Raw genomic sequence first — 22,311 nt, forward strand, 5'->3', positions numbered from 1 at the left:
GAGGGACTCACATCTCTAATTGAGGCTTGCTTACCTCTATACAAATGTGTTTGCTGGCTGTCTTTCTTCAACTGGTATGTGCGGTTGTGTCTGTCTTTGTCTTTCAACACGCCTGGCACGTTTACATTATCAAAGAGATGATTGTATGGAGATGGGGAACACCCCTCCGTTGCATTGTGAACTTGAACAGTCTTTTCACCAAAGCAGCTACATGCGACATTGCAAGGTTTTTGTCAGTCTTTGCCTGAAAACATTAGGCCTTCCTCTCGAACTCTATTTCACTCCTTCTGTGGAAGACTTCAATTATGAGGATGCATCCCGTCATAAAAGGTTCTCTGTAGATGGTGCAACTCTGGCTTCTCTTCCCCGTGCTTTTTGAAAATAATCCGCCCGAGGCCCTGATGAGGTTTGAACTCATGACCCCTGGTTTACGAGACCAGTGCTCTGCCACTGAGCTACAAGGCCACCTGCTGCTTGCTCACAGCCAACAACAGAAAGTGCAAAGAAACCATGGGTTTTACCTAGGTAGATCTCCAGGTATATGAATTTCTGGTTGTGTAAAAATGGCTGTATATCTCTGCATGTGTTCAGTACGTCATCATACATCTGATTTGCGAAAGCGTGTGTGCTTATGTTGGTGATACATTGTCGGTATGCGTTTGAGTATGTACTTTTACGGGTATGTATGTATTGAGTAGGATGCTGAACAGGTTCATGAGTTTAGATAGCAGGTCAGAATGATGGCAAAAGGAACATGTAAAAGGCAGACAACTAAAAGAAAAAAGAATTTGGGATGTAAGCTTGGGAGTTTACTAACTGCGCTGATTTTGGCTCCTATAATAGTAAAGAATGGAAACCTACGAGGAAAGTCTTTGACTAATTTCATTCTCCGCCTGCACCAATGAACTTATTTTTACATCTCTATTTCCATATCTGTACTCATTCCTGTCTTTCACAGGGAGGTTGAAAGACTTTGGTCTATGTTTAAATGCAGACTATAAAGAAAAAATACGACGAAGGTGGGATTCGAACCCACGCGTGCAGAGCACAATGGATTAGCAGTCCATCGCCTTAACCACTCGGCCACCTCGTCTGGTTGGGAACGGTGCTCGAGTCCCATGCTTAAAGAAGAGATAAAACAATGGTGGTGCAAAGTCAGTGAAAAATAGATCATGTTTGTCATAATAGAAACAAGATCGTTGACTCGTTCTTCCTTACCCGGCCATTGATAGATAAACACATCAAGTTGAAGTTCAGAAAAATATAACAAGAGCTCCTGGAGGGTTCACAACACTAATCCAGAGGAAGGTGCTTGAGCTTCCGTATGGCACACCATTAGTAGTAAAACCAGCATAACGCAAGCTCCAGTTTCCCAGTGTTTGGCATCATTCAACGTTTCCAGCCAAGATCAAAGTTCAGATGCTGCTGCTTCCTGTGATGTCATTGAATTTAAATAGTGAGTGATGGCAATAACCCTTTTCCAATTAAATTTTGCCACATCAACGTCCCTGAAAATAGAGAAAGGCGTGCAACCCAGAACCGCTGTACTGTTCAATAGAGTAAGGGCTTCACCGTGATCATCTGCATCTGTCATCACAAGATTATCAAGGTCTTTTTCTTGAAGAAATTAGGTCCAGAAAGCCGACCTTCCCCACAGACTATTCAGACACCTTGCGCTTGTGGCTTTGTTATAGGCCCGAATCCATTGGTAAAAGGTTGCACAGGTACAATGTGCAATATCAGTTCCTATTCAACAATGTTCAAGAAAATTACCATTTGGAGGCCCTGATGAGGATCGAACTCACGACCCCTGGTTTACAAGACCAGTGCTCTGCCACTGAGCTACAGAGCCCCTCAGGTGACGACGCATAACAGCAACACAACGAGCACACAACATGATGTTTACTGGGTAGACATATTTGAAGGGTGTGTGAGAATGTATGTATATGATTGTGATTTGACCTGTTTTTTTCTGGCCGATTTTTTGAGGAGCAGCTAATTTGTGCGTATTCCGTGCAATTTTAGGGTGACTAATGAGGAGATGTGATGCGTGAAAGTTGAAAAAAACATGTACATGGCAGCAGAGAGACAATATGGATATTACCTTTGCTTTTTTAAATTTCTATCCGGATTCTGGCTCAAAGGGTAGTCAAGCACAGCAGATTGCATTCCTGCCAGTAACACGACAACCTTGTTTGTGTCCTTCTTAATCAACTAACATGCATATTTTCACTTTTGTCTGTATGTTCTTTGAAAGCCAATGGCAATGGTGCTTAGAGCAATGCAGATGTTTAAAAAAGATTTCAAAAGTTAAAATCGACAAAGGTGGGATTCGAAACCACGCGTGTACAGTAGATTAGCAGTCCATCGCCTTAACCACTCGGCCACCTCGTCTACAGGGATTATGTTAGGCATTCAAGTCTTTACAGGTAATAACACAAACATCTTCAAAATAGAACCACAATGCGTTCCTTGTTGAGGTACATCCAGCCGTTTGCAGGAAAACTGCCTCACTTGCTGTTGAGAAAAATTCATCAAAGTCCTGGGGTGTTTATAGGCATCGCCAAGATGACATTGGGAGGTGTTTCAATTGACACGTGTTGAATATGAGGAAGAGCATCATGCTGGCTCCAGTGGCACTGCCTGCAGCATGACAAAAATGTAGAAGGGACATTTGACTGCACCATTGGCTGAACATCAGTGGCAAAGTGTATATCAGGCTAAAAGGTAAGCTCCAGTGGCACAATATGGGCACTACAAGGCACCCATAATTTGGTGTCAGCTAAAAAGACAATGCCAGAGCTTGTGGGTGCTTTTGTACACTTGTGTGTGTGTTTGTGGGTGTAGTTTCATGTCGAAAACCAAAACACAGCAGCTCCAGTGGCGCAATCGGTTAGCGCGCGGTACTTATACAGCAGTACATGCAGTGAGCAATGCCGAGGTTGTGAGTTCAAGCCTCACCTGGAGCAACTTTGGAACTTTTTACTAATTCACCTCAAAACTGAATTATTGAACCAATAAATGTTCTGGACATTTTTTGGTTCACCTCAAGGTTTCCTTGATTGTCAGTTAATGTTGTATGACAGCTCCTCTGCCTTTTAGACATGGAATACTCATTGCAAGTTATTTATGGGGTGTTTGCGCTTTAAATACAGCTACGGAGGGTTTTTGAAAATAGAACAGAAAATAAAAAATGTCAACTGTTATTATACTCCATTTTCTGCTGAGCACCACTTACGGAAGACATTTGTAAAGGTAGAAAAAGGGTTACTGGAGTAGGATCCAGGAGACAATATCAACTTACAAAGAATAATGTTGTCTATTTACTGCATTATCGCCTTTGAAGCAAACCTCTGAGAATAAATACCCTTTCACTAATCAGGCAGTCACTTTGATAAAATCAAGCAGAACAAGGATGCTGATAGGAACTCGCCTCATTTGCATATGGGCTAGGGCTTCTGGGAGCCATGAGAATTAGGAGTTGAAGGTTTTGCAGATCGAGATTGCTAAAGGGCTGGGCATTTGCACAGACCTCTCCATGCCTGATTGGTGCCGAAGGTTAGTTGCAAGTGGTCCCCTGCTCACCCTACCTTACACAGGGCCATGCCCAGTTAGGCCCCTCAGGGCTAGGCCCGGCAGGGCTAAGCCCGGCGTTTGTCAGGCGAAGTGCCTGGACCCCTGCTCATCATACCTCAGAATCTGGTCTAGCTATTGCAGACATGGGGAATGGTGCTTATATCCCATTGACAGCGCCCACAAGCTGCATACTAATAGCCAATGATGTGTGAATGCGGTCAGGGTAGCAGACATATAGAACAATTGGGTGGGTTCGCTTCCGAACTGGATGCACAGGAGCAGGAGAGAATGGCTGTTGGCGATGTATGCAACTTGCTCTGCGTGAACACATCTACCGACCCCTTCCCCTACACACACGGGCACATACACACACACACACACACATAGCCATTGGAGCTATGCAGAGCTAATCAGAAAGATTGGTAATCATTAGAACATGAAAGATATGTGTTCATTTTTTATTAAACTTGTGGACTCCCGCAGAAACGGAGGGACTCACATCTCTAATTGAGGCTTGCTTACCTCTATACAAATGTGTTTGCTGGCTGTCTTTCTTCAACTGGTATGTGCGGTTGTGTCTGTCTTTGTCTTTCAACACGCCTGGCACGTTTACATTATCAAAGAGATGATTGTATGGAGATGGGGAACACCCCTCCGTTGCATTGTGTACTTGAACAGTCTTTTCACCAAAGCAGCTACATGCGACATTGCAAGGTTTTTGTCAGTCTTTGCCTGAAAACATTAGGCCTTCCTCTCGAACTCTATTTCACTCCTTCTGTGGAAGACTTCAATTATGAGGATGCATCCCGTCATAAAAGGTTCTCTGTAGATGGTGCAACTCTGGCTTCTCTTCCCCGTGCTTTTTGAAAATAATCCGCCCGAGGCCCTGATGAGGTTTGAACTCATGACCCCTGGTTTACGAGACCAGTGCTCTGCCACTGAGCTACAAGGCCACCTGCTGCTTGCTCACAGCCAACAACAGAAAGTGCAAAGAAACCATGGGTTTTACCTAGGTAGATCTCCAGGTATATGAATTTCTGGTTGTGTAAAAATGGCTGTATATCTCTGCATGTGTTCAGTACGTCATCATACATCTGATTTGCGAAAGCGTGTGTGCTTATGTTGGTGATACATTGTCGGTATGCGTTTGAGTATGTACTTTTACGGGTATGTATGTATTGAGTAGGATGCTGAACAGGTTCATGAGTTTAGATAGCAGGTCAGAATGATGGCAAAAGGAACATGTAAAAGGCAGACAACTAAAAGAAAAAAGAATTTGGGATGTAAGCTTGGGAGTTTACTAACTGCGCTGATTTTGGCTCCTATAATAGTAAAGAATGGAAACCTACGAGGAAAGTCTTTGACTAATTTCATTCTCCGCCTGCACCAATGAACTTATTTTTACATCTCTATTTCCATATCTGTACTCATTCCTGTCTTTCACAGGGAGGTTGAAAGACTTTGGTCTATGTTTAAATGCAGACTATAAAGAAAAAATACGACGAAGGTGGGATTCGAACCCACGCGTGCAGAGCACAATGGATTAGCAGTCCATCGCCTTAACCACTCGGCCACCTCGTCTGGTTGGGAACGGTGCTCGAGTCCCATGCTTAAAGAAGAGATAAAACAATGGTGGTGCAAAGTCAGTGAAAAATAGATCATGTTTGTCATAATAGAAACAAGATCGTTGACTCGTTCTTCCTTACCCGGCCATTGATAGATAAACACATCAAGTTGAAGTTCAGAAAAATATAACAAGAGCTCCTGGAGGGTTCACAACACTAATCCAGAGGAAGGTGCTTGAGCTTCCGTATGGCACACCATTAGTAGTAAAACCAGCATAACGCAAGCTCCAGTTTCCCAGTGTTTGGCATCATTCAACGTTTCCAGCCAAGATCAAAGTTCAGATGCTGCTGCTTCCTGTGATGTCATTGAATTTAAATAGTGAGTGATGGCAATAACCCTTTTCCAATTAAATTTTGCCACATCAACGTCCCTGAAAATAGAGAAAGGCGTGCAACCCAGAACCGCTGTACTGTTCAATAGAGTAAGGGCTTCACCGTGATCATCTGCATCTGTCATCACAAGATTATCAAGGTCTTTTTCTTGAAGAAATTAGGTCCAGAAAGCCGACCTTCCCCACAGACTATTCAGACACCTTGCGCTTGTGGCTTTGTTATAGGCCCGAATCCATTGGTAAAAGGTTGCACAGGTACAATGTGCAATATCAGTTCCTATTCAACAATGTTCAAGAAAATTACCATTTGGAGGCCCTGATGAGGATCGAACTCACGACCCCTGGTTTACAAGACCAGTGCTCTGCCACTGAGCTACAGAGCCCCTCAGGTGACGACGCATAACAGCAACACAACGAGCACACAACATGATGTTTACTGGGTAGACATATTTGAAGGGTGTGTGAGAATGTATGTATATGATTGTGATTTGACCTGTTTTTTTCTGGCCGATTTTTTGAGGAGCAGCTAATTTGTGCGTATTCCGTGCAATTTTAGGGTGACTAATGAGGAGATGTGATGCGTGAAAGTTGAAAAAAACATGTACATGGCAGCAGAGAGACAATATGGATATTACCTTTGCTTTTTTAAATTTCTATCCGGATTCTGGCTCAAAGGGTAGTCAAGCACAGCAGATTGCATTCCTGCCAGTAACACGACAACCTTGTTTGTGTCCTTCTTAATCAACTAACATGCATATTTTCACTTTTGTCTGTATGTTCTTTGAAAGCCAATGGCAATGGTGCTTAGAGCAATGCAGATGTTTAAAAAAGATTTCAAAAGTTAAAATCGACAAAGGTGGGATTCGAAACCACGCGTGTACAGTAGATTAGCAGTCCATCGCCTTAACCACTCGGCCACCTCGTCTACAGGGATTATGTTAGGCATTCAAGTCTTTACAGGTAATAACACAAACATCTTCAAAATAGAACCACAATGCGTTCCTTGTTGAGGTACATCCAGCCGTTTGCAGGAAAACTGCCTCACTTGCTGTTGAGAAAAATTCATCAAAGTCCTGGGGTGTTTATAGGCATCGCCAAGATGACATTGGGAGGTGTTTCAATTGACACGTGTTGAATATGAGGAAGAGCATCATGCTGGCTCCAGTGGCACTGCCTGCAGCATGACAAAAATGTAGAAGGGACATTTGACTGCACCATTGGCTGAACATCAGTGGCAAAGTGTATATCAGGCTAAAAGGTAAGCTCCAGTGGCACAATATGGGCACTACAAGGCACCCATAATTTGGTGTCAGCTAAAAAGACAATGCCAGAGCTTGTGGGTGCTTTTGTACACTTGTGTGTGTGTTTGTGGGTGTAGTTTCATGTCGAAAACCAAAACACAGCAGCTCCAGTGGCGCAATCGGTTAGCGCGCGGTACTTATACAGCAGTACATGCAGTGAGCAATGCCGAGGTTGTGAGTTCAAGCCTCACCTGGAGCAACTTTGGAACTTTTTACTAATTCACCTCAAAACTGAATTATTGAACCAATAAATGTTCTGGACATTTTTTGGTTCACCTCAAGGTTTCCTTGATTGTCAGTTAATGTTGTATGACAGCTCCTCTGCCTTTTAGACATGGAATACTCATTGCAAGTTATTTATGGGGTGTTTGCGCTTTAAATACAGCTACGGAGGGTTTTTGAAAATAGAACAGAAAATAAAAAATGTCAACTGTTATTATACTCCATTTTCTGCTGAGCACCACTTACGGAAGACATTTGTAAAGGTAGAAAAAGGGTTACTGGAGTAGGATCCAGGAGACAATATCAACTTACAAAGAATAATGTTGTCTATTTACTGCATTATCGCCTTTGAAGCAAACCTCTGAGAATAAATACCCTTTCACTAATCAGGCAGTCACTTTGATAAAATCAAGCAGAACAAGGATGCTGATAGGAACTCGCCTCATTTGCATATGGGCTAGGGCTTCTGGGAGCCATGAGAATTAGGAGTTGAAGGTTTTGCAGATCGAGATTGCTAAAGGGCTGGGCATTTGCACAGACCTCTCCATGCCTGATTGGTGCCGAAGGTTAGTTGCAAGTGGTCCCCTGCTCACCCTACCTTACACAGGGCCATGCCCAGTTAGGCCCCTCAGGGCTAGGCCCGGCAGGGCTAAGCCCGGCGTTTGTCAGGCGAAGTGCCTGGACCCCTGCTCATCATACCTCAGAATCTGGTCTAGCTATTGCAGACATGGGGAATGGTGCTTATATCCCATTGACAGCGCCCACAAGCTGCATACTAATAGCCAATGATGTGTGAATGCGGTCAGGGTAGCAGACATATAGAACAATTGGGTGGGTTCGCTTCCGAACTGGATGCACAGGAGCAGGAGAGAATGGCTGTTGGCGATGTATGCAACTTGCTCTGCGTGAACACATCTACCGACCCCTTCCCCTACACACACGGGCACATACACACACACACACACACATAGCCATTGGAGCTATGCAGAGCTAATCAGAAAGATTGGTAATCATTAGAACATGAAAGATATGTGTTCATTTTTTATTAAACTTGTGGACTCCCGCAGAAACGGAGGGACTCACATCTCTAATTGAGGCTTGCTTACCTCTATACAAATGTGTTTGCTGGCTGTCTTTCTTCAACTGGTATGTGCGGTTGTGTCTGTCTTTGTCTTTCAACACGCCTGGCACGTTTACATTATCAAAGAGATGATTGTATGGAGATGGGGAACACCCCTCCGTTGCATTGTGTACTTGAACAGTCTTTTCACCAAAGCAGCTACATGCGACATTGCAAGGTTTTTGTCAGTCTTTGCCTGAAAACATTAGGCCTTCCTCTCGAACTCTATTTCACTCCTTCTGTGGAAGACTTCAATTATGAGGATGCATCCCGTCATAAAAGGTTCTCTGTAGATGGTGCAACTCTGGCTTCTCTTCCCCGTGCTTTTTGAAAATAATCCGCCCGAGGCCCTGATGAGGTTTGAACTCATGACCCCTGGTTTACGAGACCAGTGCTCTGCCACTGAGCTACAAGGCCACCTGCTGCTTGCTCACAGCCAACAACAGAAAGTGCAAAGAAACCATGGGTTTTACCTAGGTAGATCTCCAGGTATATGAATTTCTGGTTGTGTAAAAATGGCTGTATATCTCTGCATGTGTTCAGTACGTCATCATACATCTGATTTGCGAAAGCGTGTGTGCTTATGTTGGTGATACATTGTCGGTATGCGTTTGAGTATGTACTTTTACGGGTATGTATGTATTGAGTAGGATGCTGAACAGGTTCATGAGTTTAGATAGCAGGTCAGAATGATGGCAAAAGGAACATGTAAAAGGCAGACAACTAAAAGAAAAAAGAATTTGGGATGTAAGCTTGGGAGTTTACTAACTGCGCTGATTTTGGCTCCTATAATAGTAAAGAATGGAAACCTACGAGGAAAGTCTTTGACTAATTTCATTCTCCGCCTGCACCAATGAACTTATTTTTACATCTCTATTTCCATATCTGTACTCATTCCTGTCTTTCACAGGGAGGTTGAAAGACTTTGGTCTATGTTTAAATGCAGACTATAAAGAAAAAATACGACGAAGGTGGGATTCGAACCCACGCGTGCAGAGCACAATGGATTAGCAGTCCATCGCCTTAACCACTCGGCCACCTCGTCTGGTTGGGAACGGTGCTCGAGTCCCATGCTTAAAGAAGAGATAAAACAATGGTGGTGCAAAGTCAGTGAAAAATAGATCATGTTTGTCATAATAGAAACAAGATCGTTGACTCGTTCTTCCTTACCCGGCCATTGATAGATAAACACATCAAGTTGAAGTTCAGAAAAATATAACAAGAGCTCCTGGAGGGTTCACAACACTAATCCAGAGGAAGGTGCTTGAGCTTCCGTATGGCACACCATTAGTAGTAAAACCAGCATAACGCAAGCTCCAGTTTCCCAGTGTTTGGCATCATTCAACGTTTCCAGCCAAGATCAAAGTTCAGATGCTGCTGCTTCCTGTGATGTCATTGAATTTAAATAGTGAGTGATGGCAATAACCCTTTTCCAATTAAATTTTGCCACATCAACGTCCCTGAAAATAGAGAAAGGCGTGCAACCCAGAACCGCTGTACTGTTCAATAGAGTAAGGGCTTCACCGTGATCATCTGCATCTGTCATCACAAGATTATCAAGGTCTTTTTCTTGAAGAAATTAGGTCCAGAAAGCCGACCTTCCCCACAGACTATTCAGACACCTTGCGCTTGTGGCTTTGTTATAGGCCCGAATCCATTGGTAAAAGGTTGCACAGGTACAATGTGCAATATCAGTTCCTATTCAACAATGTTCAAGAAAATTACCATTTGGAGGCCCTGATGAGGATCGAACTCACGACCCCTGGTTTACAAGACCAGTGCTCTGCCACTGAGCTACAGAGCCCCTCAGGTGACGACGCATAACAGCAACACAACGAGCACACAACATGATGTTTACTGGGTAGACATATTTGAAGGGTGTGTGAGAATGTATGTATATGATTGTGATTTGACCTGTTTTTTTCTGGCCGATTTTTTGAGGAGCAGCTAATTTGTGCGTATTCCGTGCAATTTTAGGGTGACTAATGAGGAGATGTGATGCGTGAAAGTTGAAAAAAACATGTACATGGCAGCAGAGAGACAATATGGATATTACCTTTGCTTTTTTAAATTTCTATCCGGATTCTGGCTCAAAGGGTAGTCAAGCACAGCAGATTGCATTCCTGCCAGTAACACGACAACCTTGTTTGTGTCCTTCTTAATCAACTAACATGCATATTTTCACTTTTGTCTGTATGTTCTTTGAAAGCCAATGGCAATGGTGCTTAGAGCAATGCAGATGTTTAAAAAAGATTTCAAAAGTTAAAATCGACAAAGGTGGGATTCGAAACCACGCGTGTACAGTAGATTAGCAGTCCATCGCCTTAACCACTCGGCCACCTCGTCTACAGGGATTATGTTAGGCATTCAAGTCTTTACAGGTAATAACACAAACATCTTCAAAATAGAACCACAATGCGTTCCTTGTTGAGGTACATCCAGCCGTTTGCAGGAAAACTGCCTCACTTGCTGTTGAGAAAAATTCATCAAAGTCCTGGGGTGTTTATAGGCATCGCCAAGATGACATTGGGAGGTGTTTCAATTGACACGTGTTGAATATGAGGAAGAGCATCATGCTGGCTCCAGTGGCACTGCCTGCAGCATGACAAAAATGTAGAAGGGACATTTGACTGCACCATTGGCTGAACATCAGTGGCAAAGTGTATATCAGGCTAAAAGGTAAGCTCCAGTGGCACAATATGGGCACTACAAGGCACCCATAATTTGGTGTCAGCTAAAAAGACAATGCCAGAGCTTGTGGGTGCTTTTGTACACTTGTGTGTGTGTTTGTGGGTGTAGTTTCATGTTGAAAACCAAAACACAGCAGCTCCAGTGGCGCAATCGGTTAGCGCGCGGTACTTATACAGCAGTACATGCAGTGAGCAATGCCGAGGTTGTGAGTTCAAGCCTCACCTGGAGCAACTTTGGAACTTTTTACTAATTCACCTCAAAACTGAATTATTGAACCAATAAATGTTCTGGACATTTTTTGGTTCACCTCAAGGTTTCCTTGATTGTCAGTTAATGTTGTATGACAGCTCCTCTGCCTTTTAGAGATGGAATACTCATTGCAAGTTATTTATGGGGTGTTTGCGCTTTAAATACAGCTACGGAGGGTTTTTGAAAATAGAACAGAAAATAAAAAATGTCAACTGTTATTATACTCCATTTTCTGCTGAGCACCACTTACGGAAGACATTTGTAAAGGTAGAAAAAGGGTTACTGGAGTAGGATCCAGGAGACAATATCAACTTACAAAGAATAATGTTGTCTATTTACTGCATTATCGCCTTTGAAGCAAACCTCTGAGAATAAATACCCTTTCACTAATCAGGCAGTCACTTTGATAAAATCAAGCAGAACAAGGATGCTGATAGGAACTCGCCTCATTTGCATATGGGCTAGGGCTTCTGGGAGCCATGAGAATTAGGAGTTGAAGGTTTTGCAGATCGAGATTGCTAAAGGGCTGGGCATTTGCACAGACCTCTCCATGCCTGATTGGTGCCGAAGGTTAGTTGCAAGTGGTCCCCTGCTCACCCTACCTTACACAGGGCCATGCCCAGTTAGGCCCCTCAGGGCTAGGCCCGGCAGGGCTAAGCCCGGCGTTTGTCAGGCGAAGTGCCTGGACCCCTGCTCATCATACCTCAGAATCTGGTCTAGCTATTGCAGACATGGGGAATGGTGCTTATATCCCATTGACAGCGCCCACAAGCTGCATACTAATAGCCAATGATGTGTGAATGCGGTCAGGGTAGCAGACATATAGAACAATTGGGTGGGTTCGCTTCCGAACTGGATGCACAGGAGCAGGAGAGAATGGCTGTTGGCGATGTATGCAACTTGCTCTGCGTGAACACATCTACCGACCCCTTCCCCTACACACACGGGCACATACACACACACACACACACATAGCCATTGGAGCTATGCAGAGCTAATCAGAAAGATTGGTAATCATTAGAACATGAAAGATATGTGTTCATTTTTTAATAAACTTGTGGACTCCCGCAGAAACGGAGGGACTCACATCTCTAATTGAGGCTTGCTTACCTCTATACAAATGTGTTTGCTGGCTGTCTTTCTTCAACTGGTATGTGTGGTTGTGTCTGTCTTTGTCTTTCAACACGCCTGGCACGTTTACATTATCAAAGAGATGATTGTATGGAGATGGGGAACACCCCTCCGTTGCATTGTGAACTTGAACAGTCTTTTCACCAAAGCAGCTACATGCGACATTGCAAGGTTTTTGTCAGTCTTTGCCTGAAAACATTAGGCCTTCCTCTCGAACTCTATTTCACTCCTTCTGTGGAAGACTTCAATTATGAGGATGCATCCCGTCATAAAAGGTTCTCTGTAGATGGTGCAACTCTGGCTTCTCTTCCCCGTGCTTTTTGAAAATAATCCACCTGAGGCCCTGATGAGGTTTGAACTCATGACCCCTGGTTTACGAGACCAGTGCTCTGCCACTGAGCTACAAGGCCACCTGCTGCTTGCTCACAGCCAACAACAGAAAGTGCAAAGAAACCATGGGTTTTACCTAGGTAGATCTCCAGGTATATGAATTTCTGGTTGTGTAAAAATGGCTGTATATCTCTGCATGTGTTCAGTACGTCATCATACATCTGATTTGCGAAAGCGTGTGTGCTTATGTTGGTGATACATTGTCGGTATGCGTTTGAGTATGTACTTTTACGGGTATGTATGTATTGAGTAGGATGCTGAACAGGTTCATGAGTTTAGATAGCAGGTCAGAATGATGGCAAAAGGAACATGTAAAAGGCAGACAACTAAAAGAAAAAAGAATTTGGGATGTAAGCTTGGGAGTTTACTAACTGCGCTGATTTTGGCTCCTATAATAGTAAAGAATGGAAACCTACGAGGAAAGTCTTTGACTAATTTCATTCTCCGCCTGCACCAATGAACTTATTTTTACATCTCTATTTCCATATCTGTACTCATTCCTGTCTTTCACAGGGAGGTTGAAAGACTTTGGTCTATGTTTAAATGCAGACTATAAAGAAAAAATACGACGAAGGTGGGATTCGAACCCACGCGTGCAGAGCACAATGGATTAGCAGTCCATCGCCTTAACCACTCGGCCACCTCGTCTGTTTGGGAACAGTGCTCGAGTCCCATGCTTAAAGAAGAGATAAAACAATGGTGGTGCAAAGTCAGTGAAAAATAGATCATGTTTGTCATAATAGAAACAAGATCGTTGACTCGTTCTTCCTTACCCGGCCATTGATAGATAAACACATCAAGTTGAAGTTCAGAAAAATATAACAAGAGCTCCTGGAGGGTTCACAACACTAATCCAGAGGAAGGTGCTTGAGCTTCCGTATGGCACACCATTAGTAGTAAAACCAGCATAACGCAAGCTCCAGTTTCCCAGTGTTTGGCATCATTCAACGTTTCCAGCCAAGATCAAAGTTCATATGCTGCTGCTTCCTGTGATGTCATTGAATTTAAATAGTGAGTGATGGCAATAACCCTTTTCCAATTAAATTTTGCCACATCAACGTCCCTGAAAATAGAGAAAGGCGTGCAACCCAGAACCGCTGTACTGTTCAATAGAGTAAGGGCTTCACCGTGATCATCTGCATCTGTCATCACAAGATTATCAAGGTCTTTTTCTTGAAGAAATTATGTCCAGAAAGCCGACCTTCCCCACAGACTATTCAGACACCTTGCGCTTGTGGCTTTGTTATAGGCCCGAATCCATTGGTAAAAGGTTGCACAGGTACAATGTGCAATATCAGTTCCTATTCAACAATGTTCAAGAAAATTACCATTTGGAGGCCCTGATGAGGATCGAACTCACGACCCCTGGTTTACAAGACCAGTGCTCTGCCACTGAGCTACAGAGCCCCTCAGGTTACGACGCATAACAGCAACACAACGAGCACACAACATGATGTTTACTGGGTAGACATATTTGAAGGGTGTGTGAGAATGTATGTATATGATTGTGATTTGACCTGTTTTTTTCTGGCCGATTTTTTGAGGAGCAGCTAATTTGTGCGTATTCCGTGCAATTTTAGGGTGACTAATGAGGAGATGTGATGCGTGAAAGTTGAAAAAAACATGTACATGGCAGCAGAGAGACAATATGGATATTACCTTTGCTTTTTTAAATTTCTATCCGGATTCTGGCTCAAAGGGTAGTCAAGCACAGCAGATTGCATTCCTGCCAGTAACACGACAACCTTGTTTGTGTCCTTCTTAATCAACTAACATGCATATTTTCACTTTTGTCTGTATGTTCTTTGAAAGCCAATGGCAATGGTGCTTAGAGCAATGCAGATGTTTAAAAAAGATTTCAAAAGTTAAAATCGACAAAGGTGGGATTCGAAACCACGCGTGTACAGTAGATTAGCAGTCCATCGCCTTAACCACTCGGCCACCTCGTCTACAGGGATTATGTGAGGCATTCAAGTCTTTACAGGTAATAACACAAACATCTTCAAAATAGAACCACAATGCGTTCCTTGTTGAGGTACATCCAGCCGTTTGCAGGAAAACTGCCTCACTTGCTGTTGAGAAAAATTCATCAAAGTCCTGGGGTGTTTATAGGCATCGCCAAGATGACATTGGGAGGTGTTTCAATTGACACGTGTTGAATATGAGGAAGAGCATCATGCTGGCTCCAGTGGCACTGCCTGCAGCATGACAAAAATGTAGAAGGGACATTTGACTGCACCATTGGCTGAACATCAGTGGCAAAGTGTATATCAGGCTAAAAGGTAAGCTCCAGTGGCACAATATGGGCACTACAAGGCACCCATAATTTGGTGTCAGCTAAAAAGACAATGCCAGAGCTTGTGGGTGCTTTTGTACACTTGTGTGTGTGTTTGTGGGTGTAGTTTCATGTTGAAAACCAAAACACAGCAGCTCCAGTGGCGCAATCGGTTAGCGCGCGGTACTTATACAGCAGTACATGCAGTGAGCAATGCCGAGGTTGTGAGTTCAAGCCTCACCTGGAGCAACTTTGGAACTTTTTACTAATTCACCTCAAAACTGAATTATTGAACCAATAAATGTTCTGGACATTTTTTGGTTCACCTCAAGGTTTCCTTGATTGTCAGTTAATGTTGTATGACAGCTCCTCTGCCTTTTAGACATGGAATACTCATTGCAAGTTATTTATGGGGTGTTTGCGCTTTAAATACAGCTACGGAGGGTTTTTGAAAATAGAACAGAAAATAAAAAATGTCAACTGTTATTATACTCCATTTTCTGCTGAGCACCACTTACGGAAGACATTTGTAAAGGTAGAAAAAGGGTTACTGGAGTAGGATCCAGGAGACAATATCAACTTACAAAGAATAATGTTGTCTATTTACTGCATTATCGCCTTTGAAGCAAACCTCTGAGAATAAATACCCTTTCACTAATCAGGCAGTCACTTTGATAAAATCAAGCAGAACAAGGATGCTGATAGGAACTCGCCTCATTTGCATATGGGCTAGGGCTTCTGGGAGCCATGAGAATTAGGAGTTGAAGGTTTTGCAGATCGAGATTGCTAAAGGGCTGGGCATTTGCACAGACCTCTCCATGCCTGATTGGTGCCGAAGGTTAGTTGCAAGTGGTCCCCTGCTCACCCTACCTTACACAGGGCCATGCCCAGTTAGGCCCCTCAGGGCTAGGCCCGGCAGGGCTAAGCCCGGCGTTTGTCAGGCGAAGTGCCTGGACCCCTGCTCATCATACCTCAGAATCTGGTCTAGCTATTGCAGACATGGGGAATGGTGCTTATATCCCATTGACAGCGCCCACAAGCTGCATACTAATAGCCAATGATGTGTGAATGCGGTCAGGGTAGCAGACATATAGAACAATTGGGTGGGTTCGCTTCCGAACTGGATGCACAGGAGCAGGAGAGAATGGCTGTTGGCGATGTATGCAACTTGCTCTGCGTGAACACATCTACCGACCCCTTCCCCTACACACACGGGCACATACACACACACACACACACATAGCCATTGGAGCTATGCAGAGCTAATCAGAAAGATTGGTAATCATTAGAACATGAAAGATATGTGTTCATTTTTTAATAAACTTGTGGACTCCCGCAGAAACGGAGGGACTCACATCTCTAATTGAGGCTTGCTTACCTCTATACAAATGTGTTTGCTGGCTGTCTTTCTTCAACTGGTATGTGCGGTTGTGTCTGTCTTTGTCTTTCAACACGCCTGGCACGTTTACATTATCAAAGAGATGATTGTATGGAGATGGGGAACACCCCTCCGTTGCATTGTGAACTTGAACAGTCTTTTCACCAAAGCAGCTACATGCGACATTGCAAGGTTTTTGTCAGTCTTTGCCTGAAAACATTAGGCCTTCCTCTCGAACTCTATTTCACTCCTTCTGTGGAAGACTTCAATTATGAGGATGCATCCCGTCATAAAAGGTTCTCTGTAGATGGTGCAACTCTGGCTTCTCTTCCCCGTGCTTTTTGAAAATAATCCACCTGAGGCCCTGATGAGGTTTGAACTCATGACCCCTGGTTTACGAGACCAGTGCTCTGCCACTGAGCTACAAGGCCACCTGCTGCTTGCTCACAGCCAACAACAGAAAGTGCAAAGAAACCATGGGTTTTACCTAGGTAGATCTCCAGGTATATGAATTTCTGGTTGTGTAAAAATGGCTGTATATCTCTGCATGTGTTCAGTACGTCATCATACATCTGATTTGCGAAAGCGTGTGTGCTTATGTTGGTGATACATTGTCGGTATGCGTTTGAGTATGTACTTTTACGGGTATGTATGTATTGAGTAGGATGCTGAACAGGTTCATGAGTTTAGATAGCAGGTCAGAATGATGGCAAAAGGAACATGTAAAAGGCAGACAACTAAAAGAAAAAAGAATTTGGGATGTAAGCTTGGGAGTTTACTAACTGCGCTGATTTTGGCTCCTATAATAGTAAAGAATGGAAACCTACGAGGAAAGTCTTTGACTAATTTCATTCTCCGCCTGCACCAATGAACTTATTTTTACATCTCTATTTCCATATCTGTACTCATTCCTGTCTTTCACAGGGAGGTTGAAAGACTTTGGTCTATGTTTAAATGCAGACTATAAAGAAAAAATACGACGAAGGTGGGATTCGAACCCACGCGTGCAGAGCACAATGGATTAGCAGTCCATCGCCTTAACCACTCGGCCACCTCGTCTGTTTGGGAACAGTGCTCGAGTCCCATGCTTAAAGAAGAGATAAAACAATGGTGGTGCAAAGTCAGTGAAAAATAGATCATGTTTGTCATAATAGAAACAAGATCGTTGACTCGTTCTTCCTTACCCGGCCATTGATAGATAAACACATCAAGTTGAAGTTCAGAAAAATATAACAAGAGCTCCTGGAGGGTTCACAACACTAATCCAGAGGAAGGTGCTTGAGCTTCCGTATGGCACACCATTAGTAGTAAAACCAGCATAACGCAAGCTCCAGTTTCCCAGTGTTTGGCATCATTCAACGTTTCCAGCCAAGATCAAAGTTCAGATGCTGCTGCTTCCTGTGATGTCATTGAATTTAAATAGTGAGTGATGGCAATAACCCTTTTCCAATTAAATTTTGCCACATCAACGTCCCTGAAAATAGAGAAAGGCGTGCAACCCAGAACCGCTGTACTGTTCAATAGAGTAAGGGCTTCACCGTGATCATCTGCATCTGTCATCACAAGATTATCAAGGTCTTTTTCTTGAAGAAATTATGTCCAGAAAGCCGACCTTCCCCACAGACTATTCAGACACCTTGCGCTTGTGGCTTTGTTATAGGCCCGAATCCATTGGTAAAAGGTTGCACAGGTACAATGTGCAATATCAGTTCCTATTCAACAATGTTCAAGAAAATTACCATTTGGAGGCCCTGATGAGGATCGAACTCACGACCCCTGGTTTACAAGACCAGTGCTCTGCCACTGAGCTACAGAGCCCCTCAGGTTACGACGCATAACAGCAACACAACGAGCACACAACATGATGTTTACTGGGTAGACATATTTGAAGGGTGTGTGAGAATGTATGTATATGATTGTGATTTGACCTGTTTTTTTCTGGCCGATTTTTTGAGGAGCAGCTAATTTGTGCGTATTCCGTGCAATTTTAGGGTGACTAATGAGGAGATGTGATGCGTGAAAGTTGAAAAAAACATGTACATGGCAGCAGAGAGACAATATGGATATTACCTTTGCTTTTTTAAATTTCTATCCGGATTCTGGCTCAAAGGGTAGTCAAGCACAGCAGATTGCATTCCTGCCAGTAACACGACAACCTTGTTTGTGTCCTTCTTAATCAGCTAACATGCATATTTTCACTTTTGTCTGTATGTTCTTTGAAAGCCAATGGCAATGGTGCTTAGAGCAATGCAGATGTTTAAAAAAGATTTCAAAAGTTAAAATCGACAAAGGTGGGATTCGAAACCACGCGTGTACAGCAGATTAGCAGTCCATCGCCTTAACCACTCGGCCACCTCGTCTACAGGGATTATGTTAGGCATTCAAGTCTTTACAGGTAATAACACAAACATCTTCAAAATAGAACCACAATGCGTTCCTTGTTGAGGTACATCCAGCCGTTTGCAGGAAAACTGCCTCACTTGCTGTTGAGAAAAATTCATCAAAGTCCTGGGGTGTTTATAGGCATCGCCAAGATGACATTGGGAGGTGTTTCAATTGACACGTGTTGAATATGAGGAAGAGCATCATGCTGGCTCCAGTGGCACTGCCTGCAGCATGACAAAAATGTAGAAGGGACATTTGACTGCACCATTGGCTGAACATCAGTGGCAAAGTGTATATCAGGCTAAAAGGTAAGCTCCAGTGGCACAATATGGGCACTACAAGGCACCCATAATTTGGTGTCAGCTAAAAAGACAATGCCAGAGCTTGTGGGTGCTTTTGTACACTTGTGTGTGTGTTTGTGGGTGTAGTTTCATGTCGAAAACCAAAACACAGCAGCTCCAGTGGCGCAATCGGTTAGCGCGCGGTACTTATACAGCAGTACATGCAGTGAGCAATGCCGAGGTTGTGAGTTCAAGCCTCACCTGGAGCAACTTTGGAACTTTTTACTAATTCACCTCAAAACTGAATTATTGAACCAATAAATGTTCTGGACATTTTTTGGTTCACCTCAAGGTTTCCTTGATTGTCAGTTAATGTTGTATGACAGCTCCTCTGCCTTTTAGACATGGAATACTCATTGCAAGTTATTTATGGGGTGTTTGCGCTTTAAATACAGCTAGGGAGGGTTTTTGAAAATAGAACAGAAAATAAAAAATGTCAACTGTTATTATACTCCATTTTCTGCTGAGCACCACTTACGGAAGACATTTGTAAAGGTAGAAAAAGGGTTACTGGAGTAGGATCCAGGAGACAATATCAACTTACAAAGAATAATGTTGTCTATTTACTGCATTATCGCCTTTGAAGCAAACCTCTGAGAATAAATACCCTTTCACTAATCAGGCAGTCACTTTGATAAAATCAAGCAGAACAAGGATGCTGATAGGAACTCGCCTCATTTGCATATGGGCTAGGGCTTCTGGGAGCCATGAGAATTAGGAGTTGAAGGTTTTGCAGATCGAGATTGCTAAAGGGCTGGGCATTTGCACAGACCTCTCCATGCCTGATTGGTGCCGAAGGTTAGTTGCAAGTGGTCCCCTGCTCACCCTACCTTACACAGGGCCATGCCCAGTTAGGCCCCTCAGGGCTAGGCCCGGCAGGGCTAAGCCCGGCGTTTGTCAGGCGAAGTGCCTGGACCCCTGCTCATCATACCTCAGAATCTGGTCTAGCTATTGCAGACATGGGGAATGGTGCTTATATCCCATTGACAGCGCCCACAAGCTGCATACTAATAGCCAATGATGTGTGAATGCGGTCAGGGTAGCAGACATATAGAACAATTGGGTGGGTTCGCTTCCGAACTGGATGCACAGGAGCAGGAGAGAATGGCTGTTGGCGATGTATGCAACTTGCTCTGCGTGAACACATCTACCGACCCCTTCCCCTACACACACGGGCACATACACACACACACACACACATAGCCATTGGAGCTATGCAGAGCTAATCAGAAAGATTGGTAATCATTAGAACATGAAAGATATGTGTTCATTTTTTATTAAACTTGTGGACTCCCGCAGAAACGGAGGGACTCACATCTCTAATTGAGGCTTGCTTACCTCTATACAAATGTGTTTGCTGGCTGTCTTTCTTCAACTGGTATGTGCGGTTGTGTCTGTCTTTGTCTTTCAACACGCCTGGCACGTTTACATTATCAAAGAGATGATTGTATGGAGATGGGGAACACCCCTCCGTTGCATTGTGTACTTGAACAGTCTTTTCACCAAAGCAGCTACATGCGACATTGCAAGGTTTTTGTCAGTCTTTGCCTGAAAACATTAGGCCTTCCTCTCGAACTCTATTTCACTCCTTCTGTGGAAGACTTCAATTATGAGGATGCATCCCGTCATAAAAGGTTCTCTGTAGATGGTGCAACTCTGGCTTCTCTTCCCCGTGCTTTTTGAAAATAATCCGCCCGAGGCCCTGATGAGGTTTGAACTCATGACCCCTGGTTTACGAGACCAGTGCTCTGCCACTGAGCTACAAGGCCACCTGCTGCTTGCTCACAGCCAACAACAGAAAGTGCAAAGAAACCATGGGTTTTACCTAGGTAGATCTCCAGGTATATGAATTTCTGGTTGTGTAAAAATGGCTGTATATCTCTGCATGTGTTCAGTACATCATCATACATCTGATTTGCGAAAGCGTGTGTGCTTATGTTGGTGATACATTGTCGGTATGCGTTTGAGTATGTACTTTTACGGGTATGTATGTATTGAGTAGGATGCTGAACAGGTTCATGAGTTTAGATAGCAGGTCAGAATGATGGCAAAATGAACATGTAAAAGGCAGACAACTAAAAGAAAAAAGAATTTGGGATGTAAGCTTGGGAGTTTACTAACTGCGCTGATTTTGGCTCCTATAATAGTAAAGAATGGAAACCTACGAGGAAAGTCTTTGACTAATTTCATTCTCCGCCTGCACCAATGAACTTATTTTTACATCTCTATTTCCATATCTGTACTCATTCCTGTCTTTCACAGGGAGGTTGAAAGACTTTGGTCTATGTTTAAATGCAGACTATAAAGAAAAAATACGACGAAGGTGGGATTCGAACCCACGCGTGCAGAGCATAATGGATTAGCAGTCCATCGCCTTAACCACTCGGCCACCTCGTATGTTTGGGAACGGTGCTCGAATCCCATGCTTAAAGAAGAGATAAAACAATGGTGGTGCAAAGTCAGTGAAAAATAGATCATGTTTGTCATAATAGAAACAAGATCGTTGACTCGTTCTTCCTTACCCGGCCATTGATAGATAAACACATCAAGTTGAAGTTCAGAAAAATATAACAAGAGCTCCTGGAGGGTTCACAACACTAATCCAGAGGAAGGTGCTTGAGCTTCCGTATGGCACACCATTAGTAGTAAAACCAGCATAACGCAAGCTCCAGTTTCCCAGTGTTTGGCATCATTCAACGTTTCCAGCCAAGATCAAAGTTCAGATGCTGCTGCTTCCTGTGATGTCATTGAATTTAAATAGTGAGTGATGGCAATAACCCTTTTCCAATTAAATTTTGCCACATCAACGTCCCTGAAAATAGAGAAAGGCGTGCAACCCAGAACCGCTGTACTGTTCAATAGAGTAAGGGCTTCACCGTGATCATCTGCATCTGTCATCACAAGATTATCAAGGTCTTTTTCTTGAAGAAATTAGGTCCAGAAAGCCGACCTTCCCCACAGACTATTCAGACACCTTGCGCTTGTGGCTTTGTCATAGGCCCGAATCCATTGGTAAAAGGTTGCACAGGTACAATGTGCAATATCAGTTCCTATTCAACAATGTTCAAGAAAATTACCATTTGGAGGCCCTGATGAGGATCGAACTCACGACCCCTGGTTTACAAGACCAGTGCTCTGCCACTGAGCTACAGAGCCCCTCAGGTTACGACGCATAACAGCAACACAACGAGCACACAACATGATGTTTACTGGGTAGACATATTTGAAGGGTGTGTGAGAATGTATGTATATGATTGTGATTTGACCTGTTTTTTTCTGGCCGATTTTTTGAGGA

At 43.5% G+C, this 22,311-nt stretch overlaps 27 non-coding genes across 27 annotated transcripts; 5 read left to right on the forward strand and 22 right to left on the reverse strand.

The window, feature by feature from the left end:
- Positions 1-393: 393 nt before the first annotated feature.
- On the reverse strand, positions 394-465 carry TRNAT-CGU (transfer RNA threonine (anticodon CGU)). Its single transcript has one exon. It is a non-coding gene; the product is annotated as a tRNA-Thr (tRNA).
- Positions 466-1,011: 546 nt separating this feature from the next.
- On the reverse strand, positions 1,012-1,093 carry TRNAS-GCU (transfer RNA serine (anticodon GCU)). Its single transcript has one exon. It is a non-coding gene; the product is annotated as a tRNA-Ser (tRNA).
- Positions 1,094-1,780: 687 nt separating this feature from the next.
- Positions 1,781-1,852, reverse strand: TRNAT-UGU (transfer RNA threonine (anticodon UGU)). Its single transcript has one exon. It is a non-coding gene; the product is annotated as a tRNA-Thr (tRNA).
- Positions 1,853-2,317: 465 nt separating this feature from the next.
- On the reverse strand, positions 2,318-2,394 carry TRNAS-GCU (transfer RNA serine (anticodon GCU)). The gene has a single exon. It is a non-coding gene; the product is annotated as a tRNA-Ser (tRNA).
- A 480-nt stretch (positions 2,395-2,874) lies between these two features.
- TRNAI-UAU (transfer RNA isoleucine (anticodon UAU)) lies at positions 2,875-2,969 on the forward strand. Its single transcript has 2 exons — positions 2,875-2,912; positions 2,934-2,969. It is a non-coding gene; the product is annotated as a tRNA-Ile (tRNA).
- A 1,488-nt stretch (positions 2,970-4,457) lies between these two features.
- TRNAT-CGU (transfer RNA threonine (anticodon CGU)) lies at positions 4,458-4,529 on the reverse strand. Its single transcript has one exon. It is a non-coding gene; the product is annotated as a tRNA-Thr (tRNA).
- A 546-nt stretch (positions 4,530-5,075) lies between these two features.
- Positions 5,076-5,157, reverse strand: TRNAS-GCU (transfer RNA serine (anticodon GCU)). Its single transcript has one exon. It is a non-coding gene; the product is annotated as a tRNA-Ser (tRNA).
- A 687-nt stretch (positions 5,158-5,844) lies between these two features.
- Positions 5,845-5,916, reverse strand: TRNAT-UGU (transfer RNA threonine (anticodon UGU)). Its single transcript has one exon. It is a non-coding gene; the product is annotated as a tRNA-Thr (tRNA).
- A 465-nt stretch (positions 5,917-6,381) lies between these two features.
- Positions 6,382-6,458, reverse strand: TRNAS-GCU (transfer RNA serine (anticodon GCU)). The gene has a single exon. It is a non-coding gene; the product is annotated as a tRNA-Ser (tRNA).
- Positions 6,459-6,938: 480 nt separating this feature from the next.
- Positions 6,939-7,033, forward strand: TRNAI-UAU (transfer RNA isoleucine (anticodon UAU)). Its single transcript has 2 exons — positions 6,939-6,976; positions 6,998-7,033. It is a non-coding gene; the product is annotated as a tRNA-Ile (tRNA).
- Positions 7,034-8,521: 1,488 nt separating this feature from the next.
- TRNAT-CGU (transfer RNA threonine (anticodon CGU)) lies at positions 8,522-8,593 on the reverse strand. The gene has a single exon. It is a non-coding gene; the product is annotated as a tRNA-Thr (tRNA).
- A 546-nt stretch (positions 8,594-9,139) lies between these two features.
- On the reverse strand, positions 9,140-9,221 carry TRNAS-GCU (transfer RNA serine (anticodon GCU)). The gene has a single exon. It is a non-coding gene; the product is annotated as a tRNA-Ser (tRNA).
- A 687-nt stretch (positions 9,222-9,908) lies between these two features.
- On the reverse strand, positions 9,909-9,980 carry TRNAT-UGU (transfer RNA threonine (anticodon UGU)). Its single transcript has one exon. It is a non-coding gene; the product is annotated as a tRNA-Thr (tRNA).
- Positions 9,981-10,445: 465 nt separating this feature from the next.
- TRNAS-GCU (transfer RNA serine (anticodon GCU)) lies at positions 10,446-10,522 on the reverse strand. Its single transcript has one exon. It is a non-coding gene; the product is annotated as a tRNA-Ser (tRNA).
- A 480-nt stretch (positions 10,523-11,002) lies between these two features.
- On the forward strand, positions 11,003-11,097 carry TRNAI-UAU (transfer RNA isoleucine (anticodon UAU)). The gene is made up of 2 exons: positions 11,003-11,040; positions 11,062-11,097. It is a non-coding gene; the product is annotated as a tRNA-Ile (tRNA).
- Positions 11,098-12,585: 1,488 nt separating this feature from the next.
- On the reverse strand, positions 12,586-12,657 carry TRNAT-CGU (transfer RNA threonine (anticodon CGU)). The gene has a single exon. It is a non-coding gene; the product is annotated as a tRNA-Thr (tRNA).
- A 546-nt stretch (positions 12,658-13,203) lies between these two features.
- On the reverse strand, positions 13,204-13,285 carry TRNAS-GCU (transfer RNA serine (anticodon GCU)). The gene has a single exon. It is a non-coding gene; the product is annotated as a tRNA-Ser (tRNA).
- A 687-nt stretch (positions 13,286-13,972) lies between these two features.
- TRNAT-UGU (transfer RNA threonine (anticodon UGU)) lies at positions 13,973-14,044 on the reverse strand. Its single transcript has one exon. It is a non-coding gene; the product is annotated as a tRNA-Thr (tRNA).
- A 465-nt stretch (positions 14,045-14,509) lies between these two features.
- On the reverse strand, positions 14,510-14,586 carry TRNAS-GCU (transfer RNA serine (anticodon GCU)). Its single transcript has one exon. It is a non-coding gene; the product is annotated as a tRNA-Ser (tRNA).
- A 480-nt stretch (positions 14,587-15,066) lies between these two features.
- Positions 15,067-15,161, forward strand: TRNAI-UAU (transfer RNA isoleucine (anticodon UAU)). The gene is made up of 2 exons: positions 15,067-15,104; positions 15,126-15,161. It is a non-coding gene; the product is annotated as a tRNA-Ile (tRNA).
- A 1,488-nt stretch (positions 15,162-16,649) lies between these two features.
- Positions 16,650-16,721, reverse strand: TRNAT-CGU (transfer RNA threonine (anticodon CGU)). Its single transcript has one exon. It is a non-coding gene; the product is annotated as a tRNA-Thr (tRNA).
- Positions 16,722-17,267: 546 nt separating this feature from the next.
- TRNAS-GCU (transfer RNA serine (anticodon GCU)) lies at positions 17,268-17,349 on the reverse strand. Its single transcript has one exon. It is a non-coding gene; the product is annotated as a tRNA-Ser (tRNA).
- A 687-nt stretch (positions 17,350-18,036) lies between these two features.
- Positions 18,037-18,108, reverse strand: TRNAT-UGU (transfer RNA threonine (anticodon UGU)). Its single transcript has one exon. It is a non-coding gene; the product is annotated as a tRNA-Thr (tRNA).
- Positions 18,109-19,130: 1,022 nt separating this feature from the next.
- Positions 19,131-19,225, forward strand: TRNAI-UAU (transfer RNA isoleucine (anticodon UAU)). Its single transcript has 2 exons — positions 19,131-19,168; positions 19,190-19,225. It is a non-coding gene; the product is annotated as a tRNA-Ile (tRNA).
- A 1,488-nt stretch (positions 19,226-20,713) lies between these two features.
- On the reverse strand, positions 20,714-20,785 carry TRNAT-CGU (transfer RNA threonine (anticodon CGU)). Its single transcript has one exon. It is a non-coding gene; the product is annotated as a tRNA-Thr (tRNA).
- A 546-nt stretch (positions 20,786-21,331) lies between these two features.
- Positions 21,332-21,413, reverse strand: TRNAS-GCU (transfer RNA serine (anticodon GCU)). The gene has a single exon. It is a non-coding gene; the product is annotated as a tRNA-Ser (tRNA).
- Positions 21,414-22,100: 687 nt separating this feature from the next.
- On the reverse strand, positions 22,101-22,172 carry TRNAT-UGU (transfer RNA threonine (anticodon UGU)). The gene has a single exon. It is a non-coding gene; the product is annotated as a tRNA-Thr (tRNA).
- Between the last annotated feature and the right edge of the window lie 139 nt (positions 22,173-22,311).

This window comes from Ambystoma mexicanum, chromosome 13 (assembly GCF_040938575.1).
Source record: "Ambystoma mexicanum isolate Mex_15411 chromosome 13, UKY_AmexF1_1, whole genome shotgun sequence".
In the NCBI taxonomy this organism is placed as follows: domain Eukaryota; kingdom Metazoa; phylum Chordata; class Amphibia; order Caudata; family Ambystomatidae; genus Ambystoma; species Ambystoma mexicanum.